The sequence below is a fragment of the Acomys russatus genome, chromosome 5 (genome assembly GCF_903995435.1).
Source record: "Acomys russatus chromosome 5, mAcoRus1.1, whole genome shotgun sequence".
NCBI lineage: Eukaryota > Metazoa > Chordata > Mammalia > Rodentia > Muridae > Acomys > Acomys russatus.
This window is the reverse complement of record NC_067141.1, coordinates 23,163,760-23,181,010: the sequence shown is the minus strand read 5'-3', so window position 1 is coordinate 23,181,010 and position 17,251 is coordinate 23,163,760. Positions and strand designations below refer to the sequence as shown.

At 47.0% G+C, this 17,251-nt stretch overlaps 1 long non-coding RNA gene across 2 annotated transcripts in view; it reads left to right on the top strand.

Moving 5' to 3' along the window:
- The window catches only part of LOC127189118 (uncharacterized), a 64,063-nt gene extending 47,202 nt beyond the window's left edge, over positions 1–16,861 (top strand). Inside the window, exon 4 of one of the 2 annotated variants that reach the window (XR_007830634.1) lies at positions 16,469–16,861. This is a non-coding gene — a long non-coding RNA (uncharacterized LOC127189118). The remainder of the gene's footprint in view (positions 1–16,468) is intronic. The other variant, XR_007830633.1, reaches the window with a different exon arrangement.
- The last annotated feature ends 390 nt before the right edge of the window (positions 16,862–17,251 follow it).

Here is a 17,251-nt window from a genome sequence, read left to right as displayed (position 1 = left end):
AGCCACCCTGGTTGCTCTACTTGACCTGGAAGGAGAGAGAGATCAGGGTTACAGGCTCCACCATTTGGTGGCCAATGGGACATGATGATCAGAGAATTAGAAGGAAAGCATTTGAAGAGAAAACAGTAATCATAAAAGGGTGGTAGCAGGAGGTTAGAGGAAAGGGTTAGCCCTCTCCCACAGTGCGCAGCCCGGGATATAGAGAAACTTATGTCCTGTATGGATGTTGGCCACAGAAATAAACCCCTGGGATGAAGGGACACCATGGTAGATGAGAGGACCTAGTCAGTGGCCACCAGCCAACCTTTTCTTCAGATATCCCTGTCACTGCCGAAAGGGTTTGAGAAAGGTACGAGGCCTGGAGATCATGTGTTTGAGGTTCTTCTGCTAAGTTCCCTGCTTGGCACTCACTGCTGAGTGATGTTGGCGCACTGCCGTCATGAGAGACCCCTCTGCTGTCATTGACACTGAGGAATACTGGAATGTGAGCTGGCCTCCCTGGTCCAGAAAGGTCCTGAACTCCATAGTATTCTTGACTGCCTGCTGTGTATCTCATGGTTTCCTCCTGAATAGCGACTTAGCTTAGAGAATCACTGTCCTTAGCATTCCCCATCTCCCTGGCCTGAGGACAGAAAACTGGTTCATTTTCTGTCCTCCAAGGAGCTGGGACAGTGTCCCCTGAGCCCATCTATGCAGCTGCTTACCTGGAGCCACTGCTCATGGTCCTGGAAACATAGGTTAACACATCAATGATTTCTTATTCACCAGTGAAAATCTACCAGTGACTGGCAGATTGAGCCAAGGGCTTTTACACACACAAGGCAAGCACCCTGCTACCAAGTTATATCCCGGTCTTCTACAGTAACATTTGTCTTCCTGTTCCCAAGACTCTAGGGACCCTTGGTCAAGACCTCCACCATAGGCACTACACTGACTCCTAGTACCCTGGAGGTTGAGGTGACCGCCAGTCCACTTTGAGATTCTCTTGTGAGAGAGTCACCAGGCTACAAAGGAGGTGATTGGTTACAGGCTGGTGCAAGTGCCCTGGCCAGGAGAAACAGGCTGTGGTGTCATAATAGAATGTCTAGAACGTAGTTGATACCCTGCAGCTCTGGTTGCATGATTAACAACAGTGGAAAGACCCTACTGCTCAATCCAGGCAGGACTGCCGAGGGCCTAGATCCTTCAGGAATGGAGGCTTAGGTCACCCACCAGGCAAAGGGCCACAATCAGCTGAAGCACTCGCTGAAGCAGAGAGACACGCAGGAAGATGGTTATAAATACCAGCCAGGCCATGTGACCGGTTGCAACCCCGAGCCTATGATGGTTATGGGACCCTTCCCTATGCTGTGAGCAAATGTGACGGGACGATTCTTCCTTCCCCTCCTCCAGACCCCTGCACCTAGTATTCGTGAGTTCCTAACTGCTAATTTTCTCGCTCAGGATTTGCTCTTCCGGCTGCAGCTCAGCTAGAAGGGGAATGGATCCGCTAGCAGTGATGGACACGGGACCGCCCCTCTCTGTGGGGGTGGGGCTGTACATCTGCCTGTGCAATCCCCAGCTGTCTGTTAGGTGAAAGTGGAACTTTACTTTGTTTCATTCAGAAGTTTCACCCAAGGTTTTCATTTGTATAAGAAGCTCAAAACAGTCAGATCCTTAGAGACAGAAAGTGGCTTCCTGATGCTGGGGAGGGAATGAAGGGTGCTAAGGGTGGTAGGGAGATGGGGTCTGGTGTGCTAGGAACATTCTAACATCAGATAATGGTGATGGTCTGGTGAGTTACTGCAAATCACAGAAGTGTGTTTGCTCAGAACAAATCAGGTCCCATGTTAATAAGATGCAATGACTTTTTGTTTGTTTTCAAAGGGAAGTTCTCTCTGGATGCCAGGGGGAAGGGGGATCAGCATGTCGTCCGCTCCACTGAACTGAGCGTGGCAGCCACGTAGTGGGAAAGTGGCGAAGGTCTTCTTTGTGCCTCACATTTGTCTCTGCCTATCTACCTAGAGCTTCTCCCTGAAGACTTGGGCCTGGCTTCCTCTCATGCTATTCATAGGTCAGTGCTATGAAAATGTCTGTCACAGGTTAATCCAGACTCCTGGGAGCCCCGCCCCATAGAGGACCGCCTGTTTCCCACTTCTCACCCACTGGGATTCCAGCTGGCCCCTGGCTCCTACTTATGAAGGGCCTGGGTGGCATCTGTCCCCAGCTCTGGTTACTAGTATGTGGCCATCCCCGGTCTTCTGCCTGCTCTTCTCCATTTCCTTTCCTCATCCTTTTCCACCTCAGCTGTGACTACAGCAGAAAGCCAAGCGTGCAGACACTGTGGTAAGGTACACATAGCCAAACTGTCCATGTTGGCTGTGTCTAAACGACAGCTCATCATCTGACTCCCGTCTTCCCAACAGTGAAACACGGACTCTCTGCCCCTCCCCAGGTGCCATCGTCTCACTTTGTTTTCTGTCCTTGTAGATCTGAGGTCCTCAGGGGCGTCTTAGGAGAGCGATCCTATACCATGTGTCTGTAGTAGGTGTCTCCCCTGGCCAGTGTCTAGAAGATTCTGTGCTCCACCCCTCTCCCATGCCTCTGCAGGCCGTTACTTCTGCTTACCTTCCCACAGCAGTCTCCTTCCATTCTTACTCATCCATCCCTCTCTCCTCTAATCTATTCGCATAGCAGGTGGTATGAGCATCTTACTGACACTGGTGGCCAGTATGGTAGCCTTGCCCAGACTGTGTTTCCATCCCTCAATCAGTGCTGTAAATCCATTTAAATGGAGGGAGGAAAAGCCACAACCAACCAAATACTAATGACTGGGTTGGCGCTGGGCGTGGTGCCACATGCCTTTAATCCCAGCACTTGGGAGGCAGACGCAGGCGGATCGCTGTGAGTTCAAGGCCAGCCTGGTCTGCAAAGTGAGTCCAGGACAGCCAAGGCTAGCACAGAGAAACCCTGTCCTTGAAAAAACAAAAAAAAAAAAAAAAAAAAGAAAGAAAGAAAGAAAGAAAGAAAGACTGTGTTGGCATGTGTGTGTACACATGTTCATTTATATATCCATGCCTGCATGCTCGTGTGCACAGATGTGCAAATGCTGCTGGGGATATGTGTGTGCATGTACATGTGCAAGGCATTTATAGATGTGTGTATGCTTTTTGTGAGTATGTGCCCAGGCGCACATATATTTAAAGCTGTATGAAAACCTGTCTGCATGTGTATGTCTCTGTGTATGTGTGTGTATGTTATGCACACATCTTTTTCATGTGTGCATGCATGTGAATGGGTGGTGTACACGTGTGCCCTTAAGTGCCCTTTTTTTTGCACTGTGTTGTGCCTGATGTGCATGTGGGTGTACACGCATGTAGATTGTGATGACTGGCCAAAGGCAGTGACAGGGACCAGCAGTTGGAGAAAGCCTCACCACCCACACAGCCCCACCAGTGGCCCTGTAGTCATACTGGCTCCTTCACCACAGGAATTTGCAGCAGGACAAACTAGAAACTCCATATGTTACCTGGCAGAGGATCCTGATAGGATAAGGGACATATCCCACAAGCCAGCCCCAGCCATGCTTCCTTTACCTGACTCCTTTAATCTTGGAACCACCACATGGGCAGATGAGGCCTCTGAAGGCTGAGCTGTTTTAGTCCATGAAATAAAAGCGAGGGCAGACTGGATGGCAGGTAGAAAATAATGGCACATTTATTACAATGCCTAATGGGACGATGTATGAGAGTCATATACGTACAATAGAGACATAAGGAGTACAGACTAAGCAGTTCTCAGCCTCTGGGCTGCAGCTCCTTTGGAAGTCGCGTATCAGATATCCTGTGCATCAGATATTTACATTGCAATCCACAAGAGTAGCAAAATTATAGTTATGAAGTCGCAACAAAATAAGGTTGCAGTTGGAGATCACCACAACAGTAGGAAGTGTGCTAAAGGATCACAGCATTCGGAAGGTTGAGAGCCATAAGTATAGACAATTCATCTTGGTCCGCTTTCTGATGCTGTATCAAAATGCCCAGGGCTGGTGTTTTATAATAGAAAAGGGTTTATTTAGATTACTGCCCCACTGGGAGAAACAGGAGGCTTCCTTCAGCTGCCTTTTCAATTCTTCCTCTTGCTCCTTCCATGATATAATCAGCTCCTGTGGGTTTAAATGATACAGAGTGCCAAGGGCTCTCCAGTTCTCCACTGGAATTTCAGTGGCTGCTTTCTATTTGCTCACAGTCAGTTCCTGGGTGCCCAGTGTGTCCTGGCCGCCTCGCATCAGGTACGCAGAAGAGCACCCGCCGTGAGACAGGAAGCCAATGGGACTCAGAACAAGCTCCCTTTCTTCAGGACCACACACAGGAGCCCTGAGTTTGAGACCAGCATTAATGCTGCCGAAGTGGGTGCCTCGAAGTGACAGAGCCACTGCCCTCAAGGCCTTGCCACCTCAACCCTGCCACTCTGGGGACTGCACCTCCAGAACACAAACATATAGGGGTACACTCAGATCACCTCCAAACCATAACACACTAGAAGCAGGCTCAGGTTAAGGAAACTGGAGATGGGGCACGTCCCATTAAGGGATGTGTCATATGCAGATGAGCCCCTGGGTAATAGTCACTTGTGTTCACCTCCATCTAGGACAAGTGTCAAACCCTGTCTTGGCCATTTTTCTCCACTACATCAAAACTTCTGGGGGAAAGTGTGAAGAAAAGAGATGTCCAAGGACATGACAGTTGCATCAGCTTGGCTTTCGAGACAACCTTGTGATGATGGCGTCATAGTGGCTGTAGGTGAGACAGGAAGTAAGAGAGTGGAAAGGGGTCAGAGTTGCTTCGTGTGTGGGTGAGCCAGTATGCGCACGTTCGTGTGTCTGTGCGAGTGCATGTAGAGGGCAGAGGTCAACCTCCGCTATCATTCCCCAGGAGCCAACCACCTTATGTTTTGAGACAGGGTGGCTCACTGCAACCCAGAAGCTGAAGATAAGGCTGGATCATCTGGCCAGCGAAGCCCCAGGGCTGCACCTGTCTCCCCAGCCCTGAGATTACAAGCGTCAGACTCTGCGCCTGGTTTTCTTGAGAGCATCAGATATAGAACTCAGGTCTACATGGGTGTGGGGTAAGCACTTTACCTGATGTAGCTCCTTTTTGGTTTTTTAGTTTTGTTGTTGTTGTTTGTTGTTTTGTTGTTGTTGTTTTTGCAACAGTTTTTTTTTTTTTTTTTTGAGGAACCAGTTGGGACCCTTGGGGACAACTTAACCCCTCCCAAGAACATTGTCCTCAGAGATCCAGTCTTAGTTGGACCTCTGGAAGAGCCACATTGAAGACCAGGCCTCTAACACAGAAACTTTTGAAGGGATTAAAGCTACACCCGAGCCACAGAACGCCTATCCCTTCCTCCTATGAAGGGGCTCTGATTGGGAATCAAGGAGTTAGCAGAGCTCCTGAAGGTTGAGGCTCGTTTGACATCAGGGCTTGAGAGACTTCTGAGGACTCTCCCTCCATTATGATATGTGTAGTTTTGTGGTGACAGTTTCCAGGCCACGTACGCACTTGGCGGGGGGGGGGGGGGGGGGGGGTGTCAGTATTCTGCCAGTGTCCCAAAGGCTTCTGCTGGGACTGCAGTACACGGGCCTCTCTGTCTCTCTGCTTTGCTTCCTTTCTTTTCTCTCCTTCTTCTCTGTCTTCCTCTCTTCTCTCCTTCCTTCCTTCCTTTTTCTTTCTTTCTGCCATCCTTTCTTCTTTTCTTTCTTCTCTGCTTCTTTTTTCATTCTCCCCCCACCCCCACCCTTCTTGTCTCTGCTTTTCCTCTCCTTTTCCTTCCCTTCCTCTTCCTTTCTTTTCCCCCTTCTCTCCCCCTCCTCCTTCCTTTTCCTCCCTTCTTCTACTTCTTCCTCCTCCCTTTCCCCCAGGGATCTCCCACCTCAGGAGCCCTCTGCTCACAGGAGCCGCTCAGGTCCCTGGTTCCTTCAGGCCTCACTGGCTTCCTGCTTCTGATGCCTAGAGGCTGTTGCTCCACCTGGGTGACATCACGTCCTGTTTTCAGGTCTTGGAAGTGGACAGGCACGTGTGGTCTGCTCATTTTGTCCCTCTCTAAAAAGTAAGCCCAGGCAGGACCGACTGAGCCTGAGTGCCGGTTAAAAGTTGTATCCGGGAGATTTCTCCAGTGTGGTGCTGCCTTCTCCCTTGAAATTCACCCACTGTGGGAAGCTAAAGCCACCTAACAGCCCCGTTACAACCATATTTTCATCCACTTGGACCGACTTCATCATTACGGCATTGCTAAGAGATGGCTTTCTAATCCCATCGCTCCCTGTGCCTTTATTAGTTGGCACTCCGCTGCGAAACAAACAAAAATGAACTAGTCCCAGCCTTTTCTTCTCCATAACAAGGTGAATAATAAACTACCTTTAGAAGGGACCCACTGAGCAGGGAGGTGGCACTGCACACCTTTAATCCTGGCCCTCCGGAGGCAGACAGAGGCAGGCAGATTTCTGTGAGTTTGAGGCCAGCCTGGTCTACGAAACAAGTCCAGGGAAGCCAAGGCTACACAGAGAAACCCTATCTCGAAAAACCAAACCCCCAAACAAAACAAAACAAAAAAGAATGGACCCGCTGCGAACTGTTGCTATCTGTTACTGCCATTTACCATGATGCTAATGACAGTATCCCCAGTGTGGCCTGCAGATGCTGTCTCTTGAGGCTGGCTCCTTTGTCAAGTGATGGCACCTTACTGACTTCCTTTCTGACATGACATAGTTATCTCAGGAGTTTCTGGTGGTAGACTTGCCATCACTCTGTCTTTTACCAGAAAATGGTCATTTTAGGGGACAGTGAGATGGTTCAGCATCTAAAGGGGCCTGTTACTAGACCTGATGGCCTGAATTCAGCCCCTGGAACCTACAAGTGGAAAAGAGAAGTGAATCCTGAAAGTTGTCCTCTGACACAAACACACACACACACACACACACACACACACACACACACACACACACACACACACACACACACACACACACATACCACCCATGCACATGATTTATTTTTAAATACAAGTTAATCTGAGTTCTCCATTCTGTCCAGGTCCCTTGGTGAGTGTTCCAAGCCCTACCCTGTCATGCTCATCATTTGTCTCTGTGACAAGACATGGGGCTCTCCTCATGCCCAGCATGCCAATTCTCCTGACCATGCTGTGGCTGTTGTCCCTGGCCATATCATTGATCTCAGCAGATGCCGGCTTCTCAGCCTTGGCCTCCAGCCATGTTCCCTGTGTCCTCAGCTCTCCAGCCTTCAGACAGCTTCGACGAAAAGAGAAAGGGAGAAAAGCAGTGAGTATAACTAAAGGAAAAAGAACCTGAGGGAAAATGAACCCCAAGTCCAAAACTCCAGCCAGGAAGACCTGGGTCCTGCCTTGTCCTTACTCGAGACCAGAGTGCTCCAAGTTCACCAAGGACCTGAGCTCCCAGCTCCCCGTGTAAGAAAGGGGGCAACGTTCTCACCCACAGACAGGACGAGGTAGCATCATTGACAGGGACGAAGCCGTGTGGTGGTTCCAGTGGAGACTCAGTGTGGAAGGCCAGCAGCAGCCATAGAAAGCAGCATTAGAATGACTGTGAAGGAAGCCAAGAGGATCTGGCTATAGAGAAGATGGCCCATTCACAATCTCATGAGTTGGACACACAATGCAGGTGCTGTGAGGACATGGGTGAGGAGGAGGTTCTGAGGGCATGGTCCTAGAGCAGTGGCTCTCAACCTTCCTAATGCTGCAACCCTTTAATACAGTTCTTCATGTTGTGGTGACCCCAACCATAAAGTTATCTTGTTGCTACTTTGTAGCCTTAGATTTTTCACAAACCTACTTTATGTAGGGTGGTTTTTTTGTTTGTTTGATTTTTGTTTTTGTTTGTTTGGTTGGTTGGTTTTGGTTTTTCGAGACAGGGTTTCTCTGTGTAGCCTTGGCTATCCTGGACTCGCATTGTAGACCAGGCTGGCCTCGAACTCACAAGGATCTACCTGCCTCTGCCTCCCGAGTGCTGAGATTAAAGGAGTGCGCCACCACTGCCTGGCTATTTAGGGTTCTTAAACCTTTTTACCACCCTTCCAACCCCTCAACCCTAGGTAGGAGAGAAAGAAAGTTAGAAAGAGGAAAACAGGGGATGTAAACCTCTTTACTTTTTCTAGCTGGTGGGGGATGTCAGGTTATTTTGGGGGCAATACCAATCTCAGTTGTCCGCAGGAAATGCAGCAGGCAATCCTTGGTCAGTCTCCTCCAAACCGCCTGGGCTGTTTCCCTTTAGGCTGTTTTTTTTTTTTTTTTTTTTCGTTTTGTTTTGTTTGAGACAGGGTTTCTTTGTGTAGCCTTGGCTGTCCTGGAACTTACTCTGTAGACCAGGCTGGCCTCGAACACAGACACCTACCTGCCTCTGCCTCCCGAATGCTTTATACTCCTCAGAGTCCTCAGAATTCAGCTAACTCCACCTGGCAAAGACCACGCCCCTGCATGAGGCAGTTTTCAGCTGTGGACAAACTAAAATCCCACCCTTGGGATTAAAACAAAGATATGTTTTCATAACGTAACTGAGTTTTTAGGTGGGCGTGAGTGGCACAATTAATCCCAGCACTCGGGAGGCAGAGGCAGGCGGACCGCTGTGAGTTTGAAGCCATCCTGGCCTACAAAGCGAGTCCAGGACAGCCAAGGCTACACAGAGAGACCCTGTCTCAAAAATAAAACAAACAAATAAATAAATAAATAGTTTTAAAAGAACTCAAAACTTCCATTATCCTACTTCATAACTGCAAGTTTGCTACTGGTATGAATTGTAACCTGATATGTACCCTTTGGGGGTCGTGACCCACAGGTTGAGAACACCGTTCTAGAAGCTCAGGAGGAATGTAGGTTGGGAGCTGGGCATGGGGCATGGGAGAGAAAGGCAGGCCAGGTTCAAGGGCTCACGGAAGGAAGAGGGAAACTGGCAGGGAAGAGATACCTAGAGAAATCAGACACCTCAGAATTCAGGCAGCTCAGGAAAGCACCCTTGGGAGGACAAGAGAGGACGCACATGTTAGAGTGCTACAGTGTCACAGTTTCTGAAATTCACCCCACAGCTTGAGAACAACGCCGGGAGCCAATGAGGAGGCTCAGTGGGTAATGGTGCTTGTTGCCGAACATGACAACACGAGTTTCATCCCTGGGACCCATGTGATGGGAGGAGAGAACCAACTCCTGCAAGGTGTCCTCTAATCTCCACATGGGTGTCGTGGTGTGCGTGCACCTCTCAACACACACACACACACACACACACACACACACACACACACAAACACACACTCCCACAACACGCATACAACACTCATGCTAGATGTGAGAACTCACACTCACACACTGTGAGATGTAAGAAAAGTAAGTCCTATTGCTCTGAAGGGAAATACCTTTTGTTGAATGATTATTAATATTCAATACTGAATGATCATTTTAGTGAAATATATGGTTACTCCTTAACCAGCTTTATACCCAAATAACACACAGAAAGACTGGAGCTATTTAATTAGCCTGGAGCACAGTGCTGCGCAATCCTAAACCTCCATGCTAGTATAGTTTCCTCCCATTCAGATTTCCCACATTATATTTGTTTTTAAATCATCTCGTAGGCCCAGTTCATTTCTCCTGATATTTCCCAGCCTTCTCCTCGTGACTCCATCCTGTCCTTCCTTCTCTTTCTCCTCGCCTCACTGGAACAGGATTTCCTATCCTAGTCTGTTATTGCTCAGAGTTGGCTAGTTGGCTTTTATTGGCAATACAGAGGACAAATGGTGACATGTTAACACAAACTTGAGACAGAAGATACTTTGGACAGTGTGTGTGTGTGTGTGTGTGTGTGTGTGTGTGTGTGTGTGTGTTGAGAGGTGCATGCATACCATGACACCCATGTGCATGTGAAGGACAGGGGTTTTTCTTTGATGGTTTTCCTTTTCATTGTTTTGAAATGAGGCCTCTCAATGAACTTGGAGTTGACCCGGCATGCTAGGCTGGCTGGCCAGCAAGCCCCAGAGCTCCTCCTGTTTTGGCCTCCCCAGCCCTGGGATTGCAGCTGCACAGCACCATAGCTGGCTTTCACATGGGCACCAGCATCAAACTCAGCTCCTCATGCTTGCACAAGAGCTTTACTTTCTAGGAAACCTCCCCATCCTAGTCATTGAGTTTTATAGGCTGTAACTGTGATTTAAATGCGGATAGGATAAAAATAAGTTCAGGCACACTTACGGTAGCAAAGGCATGCTACAAATACCTGCTTTAGAAAGAGCCACTATACCAACCCTTTGAAAGATACACTCAAACAACCAGAGAAAGAAGTCCTGGAAGGTGATGGAAACATCTAGAAGGAGAGAACCTGGAGAAGATGCCATCTACAGTACAACAGACCTGGAAGTTTCTAGAAATCAAGTTCTCTTTTTCATTCTTTAAAAATTATTTTATTTCATGTTGATGAGTGTTTTGTTTGCATGTATATATGTACACTATGTATGTGCAGTCCCCTTGGAGGCCAGAAGAAGGGTTGGATCCCCTGAAACTGGAATTACAGATGGTGATGAGCCACCACGTCGGTGCTGGGAACCAACCCCTGGTCCTCTGTAAGAGCAGCCAGTGCTCTCAGCTACTGAGCTGTCTCTCCAGGCCCAGTCAAATCCATTTTGAAATGTTAAACTGCCTTTGCATTCCAAGGACAAACCTTGCTGTATAGGTTGGTTTGGATTGGCTAAGTTTTCTTTGAGAATTCTTGCGTCTACATCTGTGAGGAGCAAAAGACTGTAGTTTATCTGGTTCTGGCAGCTGAGCCATGCTGGCTTTATTAAGGAAGTGGGGAAGGTCACGTCCTTCTCAAGGTTTTCTGGATAAGCTTGTATGGGTTGGCTTTATTTTTCCCTTAAATATTTAGTAAAATGCACTGGCATGACCACACAGACCCGGAGTTCTCTTTTCTCAGAGGCTTTACCCACTGTCCTCGTTGGTTTTCTGTTGCTGTGATAAACACCATGACCAAAAGCAACTTGGGGAGGAAAGGGTTTATTTCATTTAACAGTTTACAGTCCACCATGAAGAGAAGTCAGGTCAGAACCCAAGGTAGGAAGCTGCAAGCAGGGACTGGAGGAGAGGTCATGGAGGCGTGCTGCTCGCTGGCTCACTCTGTGTGCTTCACTCAGCCTGCTTTCTTTTCCTTTTTTAAAAAGCTGTGTGGTAGATATACTATTTTATTTTGTGGATAATTGGAATTTTTTACAATACAAAGTAAAAAAGAAACAGAGGAGTTGAACATACTAACTTTTAGCCAAGTAGGAAGGGTGGATAGTGGCAAAAAGAGGCCCATGCTGGTTTCTTGACATATGCAGGCCAGTACATTTTCTTATTTTATTTATTTATTTATTTACTTATTTTATGTATTTATTTTTTAACTTGCTCACTTTATATCCTGATTGTAAGCCCCTTCCCTTGTCATCTCCCAGTCCCACCCTTTCTCCCTCCCCCCTCCCCTTGTCCTCAGAAAGGGGGAGCCCTCCTCCCCTATCATCTGACCTCAGCCTATCAAGTCTCATGTTCATCTAGACTGCTTGTAACCTCTTCCTCTGTGGCCTGGTAAAGCTGCTCTGCCAGGGGGAAGTGATCAATAAGTGGGCGCCAGAATCCATGTGAGAGGTAGTCCCTACTCCCCAAATTGTGGGACCCACAAGGAGACAGTGCTGCCTATTGACTACATCTGAGAAGAGGCTCTAGGTCCTCACCGTGCATGGTCCTTGGTTAGTGCATCAGTCTCTGCAGCACTACCATCACCACCACCACCACCACCACCACCACCACCACGACCACCACCATCACCACCATCACCACCACCACCATCACCACCACCACTATCACCACCACCACCACCACCATCATCACCACCACCATCACCACCATCATCACCACCACCACCATCACCACCATCACCACCACCACCCCACCACCATCATCACCACCACCACCATCACCACCATCACCACCACCACCACCACCACCATCATCACCACCACCACCATCACCACCATCACCACCACCACCACCATCATCACCACCACCACCACCACCACCACCACTCGGATTTGTTGGCTCCACTGATCTCTTTGTGGAGCTCATGTCCCCTCCATGTCCTTCTATCCCCCAACTCTTCCATAAGACTCCCTGAGCTCCACCCCAAAATTTGGCTGTGAGTCTCAGCATCTGCTTTGATGTCCCGTTGGGTGGAGTCTTTCAAAGGACCTCCATGGTAGTCTCTTGTCCTGTTCCTGCTCTTCAACTACTTCTGCTGTCTATTCTATTTGACCTTCTGAGTAAGAATTATGCATCCTCCCTAGGGTCTTCCTTGTTATTTAGCTTCTTAGGTGTGTGTATTGTAGTGTGGGTATCCTGTATTATATGGTTAATATCTGCTTATAAGTGAGTATATACCATGCGTGTCTTTCTGGGTCTGGGTTACCTCACTCAGGATGATCATTTCCAGCCCATCCACTTGCCTGCAAATTTCAAGATTTCCTTGTTTTCAGTAACTGAGTAGTATTCCATTGTGCAAATGCAACACAATTTCTTTATCCATTCTTTGGTTGTGGGACATCTAGGTTGTTTGCAAATTCTAGCTATTACTAATAAAGCTCCTATAAACAAAGTTGAGGAAATGTCTTTGTTGTATGGTGGAGCATCTTTCGGGTATATGCCCAGGAGTGGTATAGCTGGGTCTTGAGGTAGAACTATTCTTTTTCTATGTTTTCTATATAATGCCCTTTGAGCTTTTTTTTTTTTTTTTTTTTTTCCTGAGACAGAATTTCTCTCGTAGTCCTGGCTGACCTAGACTCACTTTGTAGACCAGAGTGTCCTCAAAATCACAGAGATCTGCCTGCTATGCAGGCTTCTTTATGAAGACTATGGCTTTGTTTCACTTGACCTTGAAATTCTTGTCATAGTTGATTGTCCTAGGCAAAGGGTTGGCCTTTTTGTGGCCTGTTTGTTTGTTTTTTGTTTTTTTGTTTTTCGAGATAGGGTTTCTTTGTGTAACCTTGGCTGTCCTGGAACTCATTCTGTAGACCAGACTGGACTTAGACTCACAGATACTGGCTGCCTCTGCCTCCCAAGTGTTGGGATTAAAGGCATGCGCCACCACTCCCCAGCCAAAGATTTGTTTGTTTGTTTGTTTGTTTGTTTTGTATACAGTGTTTCACCTGCATGTACACCTACATGCCAGAAGAGGGCATCAGAACTCAGTACAGATGGTGTGAACCATCATGTGGTTGCCAGGAGTTGAACTCAGGACCTCAATCACTGAGCCATCTCTCCAGCCCCAAAGGTTGGGTTTTAAATAAAGACATTGAGTAAACAAAGTGGTTTGAGTGTAAAATATCCCCCATAAGCTCACATGTGTTGAATATTTGGCCCCCATCTGGTAGTGCTATTTGGGAAAGGTATAAAACCTTCAGGAAAAGAAGGCTTGCTGGAGTTAGTAGATTGCTGAAGATGGACCTTGAGACTTTATGCCCCAACCTCACTTCCTGTTCACTTTACCTTTTTGACTGTGGATGCAGTGTTACCAACTAGCCTCCTGCCCCTGCACTATGCCTTCCCAGCATGCTTTCATGTCTTCCCTAGCCTGATGAACTTTGAACTGTGGGCCTAAATAAACACTTTCTTCTTGAAGTTACATTTATCAAGCTATTTTATTATATGGTGACAGAAAATTAACTAAGACATAGGATATATAAAGTTTGGTGCTATTAGTATCTGGGACTAGGTAATTATTGGTGCTACTAATCTTTTTGAAGGGCTGTTTCCAATTGCTTTCTTCTACAGCCCAGACACATGCTCCTCACACTTGGCACCTCACACAGAGGGCTGGGCCCTCCCACATCAATCACTAATTAAATAAATGCCCTATAGCTAGCTGCGGTGGAGCACATTTTTATTTCTAGCACTTGGGAGCAGAGGCAGGTAGCTCTCAAGTTCAAGGCCAGGCTGCGCTTCATAATGAGTTCTGAGACATCTAGAGCAACACAGAGAGGCCCTGTTTAAAAAACAAAAACAAAAACAAACAAACAAAAAAGAAACTGAGTGAGAGAGAGAGGGAGGGAGGAAAAAGGAAAGAAAATGTCCCATAAACTTGCCAACAGGCCAGTCTGATGGAGATGTTTTCTCACTTGAAGTTCCCCTTTCCCAGGTGACTCTATCTTGTGTCAAGTTGGTAAAAACAAAACCAAACCACCTGACCAGCATGCCCACAAAATTAATTTACTGAGTAGATATGGGACTATTTTATTTATCCATTTCTTTTAATGTAAATTTTGCTAGTTTTTGTCTTTCAAGGAATATATCTATCCCAGCTAACCTGGTGCATTAATGACACAAAGTTAGATGTGTGTTTACTATCCATAGGCTCTGATATTCAGTTGTCATTCATTCCTGCTATTGATAGCTACTGAGTTTTCTTTTTTCTTTTTTCCTTGATCAGTCTGGCTTTTGTTAATTTTACTTACCTTCTCAAAGAGTGTTTGGTTTCTTATTTCTTTCTGTTTCGTGGCTCTTCTCTGGCCCTGTGTCTCTAGTTTGTCCATTTCTATTGGATTATTGAATTTAATTTGCCTTTCTTCTTCTTCTTCTAAGTTCCTTAAGGAAACAGTGATTTTGACTTGGAATCTTTATTTTTTTTTTTCTAACACATTGTTGAGTGCTTTAATTTTTTTAAGGGCAAGAAGCAGGCAGATTTTTTTCCTTTTTACTATATTTTTGTTTAAAAAATTAAATTTAAATATATTTTGATCATATTCTTACACACATAACACACACACACACACACACACACACACACACACACACACACACACACGAAGCAGAGGTTGAACTGGAAGTGAGGTAAGGCTATAAACCCTCAAAACCTATATCCTTAATGACATACTGTAAAAGGAATTTTTATTCTCCTGTTTAAATGGTCTCAGAGGATTATTGTCTTTATCTGCTAGCCTAGACTTACTCCTGGAAGCTTCTAGCCTCTGTAAAAAATCTAAGCTAGGCCTAGAGTGCTTTCAGCCTCTGAGATGTCCTGCTTAATAAGATCACCTTTTCTTTCTACTGTGCTCTGGCTGGCTGGTTCAAATCAGCTGTTCTGGCTCAAACTCCTCTCCTAGCTGATTTACTCAATCTGGCTTTTTGTAATCTGAATAAATTAATTAAATAAGAAAAGATGTGTGTGGTGTGGGTCTGCAAGTGGTGAATTTGCTCTGTTTGAGTGAGAAACATCCTCCTTCAACTTGCACTTTTGGTAGATATTTCATTTGAGCTAAATGCCTAAGTTGACAAATTTTCTCCAGTGCTTTGGACAGATCTACTCTCTTCTTCCTTGCAGTGAAAAAAAAAATCTATATTATCCTTTAACTTTCTGTAACTTTTTGTTTGTTTGTTTTTTGTTTTTCAAGACAGAGTCTCTCTGTGTAGCCTTGGCTGTCCTGGACTCGCTCTGTAGAACAGGCTGGCCTTGAACTCACAGCAATCCACCTGCCTCTGCCTCCCGAGTGCTGGGATTAAAGGCGTGCGCCACCACGCCCAGCTGACTTTTGTTTTTTTAAACACACACACACACACACACACACACACACAGACTGTGGCTAATACACACAAAAGCTAATATGGCCCAGCAGTTAAGAGCAGGTACCACTCTTGTAGAGGACCTGAGTTTGGTTCTCATCACTCATGTCAGGCAGCGCCCAACCATCTGCAACTCCAGTTCCAAAGGGGGTCTGACATCCTCGTCTGGCCTCCAAAGCCACCTACACTCATGTGCACATAGCCCACATGTAACTAAAACCAAAACACATTAGATGTAATTTACCACTTCGATTAGCCACCTTTCTTATTACTGTGATGAAATACCCCATAGCAGCAACTTAACAGTAGAAGGGTTTCCCTAGCCAGCATTTCAGGGGATGCAGTCTGTCATGGTATCAAGGAATGAGAACAGGAGTAGCTTTCAGCTGTTTTAGGGGGTGTGATGGGGTTGGTTGCCTCTCCTCTGTAATCAGCAAGCGGAGAGAAAAAAGGACCGAGTTATAAATCTCAAGACCTGCCTCCCAGAAACCTACTCCCTCCAGCTAGTCCCTAAATCTCACAGGTTCTACAGCCTCCCTAAACAGTCCAACAGCTGGGGACCAAATGTCCCCAAACATGTGTCTGTGGAGGGACATTTCACCGTTAGGCCACAGCATTCCACCTCTAGCCTCCGAGGCTCATCCATGGTCATCTCACAAAGTATAATCAATTAAGTTTCTAAAGTCTCTCGGTGTTACTCTTCAAAGTCTAACATCTCCTTTGATATTCAAGGCAATTTCTTAACTGTGAATCCCTGTAAAATAAGATTTTTAAATAAAAAATAAGCTACATACTGTTAGAAATAATATCGTGACATTATATGGTGTAGGTGTGCAAAGGACACCCAGAAGCCTGTCAGCACTTCCAGAGACGCACCTACCTCCACACCACAAGACATGGATGAGTGGAAGACGCCCTGAGGCCAGCCCACTGCCACACAGCATGGACAGGATATAGACAACCAGAGGCCCAGCCACCACCAGGCCACATGGCATGGGTGGGCAGAGGACAACCCAGAGACCACTGTGATGTGCCAGTATGTGGTGGACAGATGGGAGAAAAGAAGTGGACCAGTTTGAGTATTCTGAAGAGAGGTGGGACTGGAGACAAGAGGGTGAGGAAGACTATCCTGTTGGAAGCAACCTGCTCCACCACCTGAGGCCATGGTAAAGTCCCAGCCCATGCTGCTGCAAGGGCCATGTCTGAGTCCAAGGCCATGGGGCAGCAGGGGTCTGTGTTAATGTCTGTGGCTCATATTACAACTAAAGACCATTCAGCTGCTCCTGGTCTGGGCAACCGCCAAGGACTATAAGCTCTGCATGGGATGTACAGAGCTGAGCCTGCTCCTCACTGGCTGCAGCACTCTGGAGAGCTGCCCTCCCCCCTCACTGGCTGCAGCACTGGGAGAGCAGGCCCGACATGTCACCTGGGCAGCACAGCAGAACTGGCCCTGCCGGCAGGGGTGCAGGTGAGCCAGCCCTGAGGGTTTGCTATAAAGTGGTGTGGGCTCAGGAGAGATGCCCTACCGTACCTATGCAGCCCTCACCACCTCCAGCAGTCAGGAGAGTTGGCCTAGGGTTCATGAGATTGGGAGAGCTGTCCCTGCCCTTCA